Genomic DNA, 1,668 nt, shown 5'->3' with positions numbered 1-1,668 from the left:
GGTGGCCTGGCTGGCTCCGGTGCCGCCTGCCCCCCACCCCCGTTTCCCTGGGTCAGGTTGGTGCAGTCCGGCTCAGAGCCCTGCAGAATGACTGAATGGGAGCTGGAGCGATGATTGACAGCCGCCCCCCCCCGCAGGACGCCTGTTACTGGGGGCTGTGGGGGGGGGGGGAGGGTGATGCTGGGACGCCAACCAGGCGGCTTGATTAAAAGTTTGCTTTAAAAACGGGCCCAAGCCGGGAATGGGCCTTAAAACCAGCCCCCCCACCCCCCCAGTGAGGGGAGGCTTCCTGATTCGACGCCCCTGGTCTTGGTGCAAAGCCGCAGCCGATCCCAGCCGCTGCGGTGCGGCCAGATGTGAAAGCGCCGCCGAGGGGGCTGCGGGGGATCTGCCCAGCGGCGCCTACGGTTTGCAGCCAGGCCCTTGGAGGAGGTGGGGCAGGCCGGACATTGCGGGGCGCATCTATACGGGGGCGGGGGGGGGTTTAGTGGCGTCAATCGGGGACATGACTCAGTTCAACCAGGCCAGCAGCCCCCTGTGATGTGAAGGTCAGTCTGCTGCCCCTGTCCCTCCAGTTCACATCAAGGCCTGTTTGCACCTTAGAAGCTGCCTGGGGGAGGGTGGGGGGGCAAGGGGCAGTTGGGGGGCAGCGAGAGGCAGCAATTGTGGGGTCGGCTCACTAGCCGGGTGTGTTTGCTGCAATGATCCCCAGTGAAATCCTTAGCAATGTTGCCACTGAAACAGTTATCTCCGAGAGCCCTATTTAACCCCTGGGTGTGGGGAATGCAGCAGTTCACATCTCAGAGCCCCTGTTTCGGGCTGTCTGCAGACTCAGCCAGACACCTCCGCCTTTGAGCCAATCGGGGCACGTTTTCAAGGTTTGCTTTGCCACTGTCGGGATCAGGAACCAGATTTAAAAAAGGAAGCACGGTGAGACCACGGTGCGGAACCTTGCAGCAAGGGGGGGAGTCTGCAGCTGTGGAATTGCAGAGTGCAGGGGCCCTGCTCTATTGCCAGTGGGTGAGAATGCTCTGTGGGTAAAGCCTGCACTGCGTTCTCTATGCCACAGCGCGTGTGGGCATGCAGAGTGCCTACCCTATTGCTTCTCCGCTCTCTGAGCTAAGACCAAGTGTAAGTAGTCTCTCGGCCTATCAAAGGCGCGTGATCCAGTGTCTTGATGTTTTTGGTCTTTTGGCCTGGAGATGAAAATCTTGTCTGTGTCTCTTGGACCATGAAGTAAAAACATTATCTAAGTTATAGCTGTTCTTATCAGTTTAATATCTGATATGTCCTTTATTCGAGGACTGTATATTACATTGATTTTTGGAATGTGGGGATGGAATAGATGCAGGCAAAACATTGCAATGCACACATGCCATTCCACTCTGCTGGATGGACCCAGAACTGCTCCCCTCTATGTCAGAGCCTCTCCAAAGCTAACAGAGATTCTCCTTTAGCTCAAGTGGCAATAGGAGTCCTGAGTTCTAGCCGGGCTGTGATGCACACTGGATTGACAATCATGTAGTCCCTAAGCAGCTATGGGATTGTGTTAGAAATTCTCACACATTTTCATAGTGTGGACCGTAGAGAGGATCTTGTGGACACCTTCCCACCCATTCATCATTGCCTTGGCCACCTCCCCTCCCTTGGACAAATGGTGCTCCCTCC

General features: G+C 56.4%; 1 non-coding gene across 1 annotated transcript; it reads left to right on the top strand.

The window, feature by feature from the left end:
- Nucleotides 1-1,219: 1,219 nt before the first annotated feature.
- On the top strand, nucleotides 1,220-1,403 carry LOC140900611 (U2 spliceosomal RNA). The gene has a single exon (XR_012155680.1). It is a non-coding gene; the product is annotated as a U2 spliceosomal RNA (small nuclear RNA).
- Nucleotides 1,404-1,668: the final 265 nt, after the last annotated feature.

This window comes from Lepidochelys kempii, chromosome 19 (assembly GCF_965140285.1).
Source record: "Lepidochelys kempii isolate rLepKem1 chromosome 19, rLepKem1.hap1, whole genome shotgun sequence".
Lineage (NCBI taxonomy): Eukaryota > Metazoa > Chordata > Testudines > Cheloniidae > Lepidochelys > Lepidochelys kempii.
Note: the sequence above shows the minus strand (reverse complement) of the source record. Positions and strands in the feature narration are given on the sequence as shown.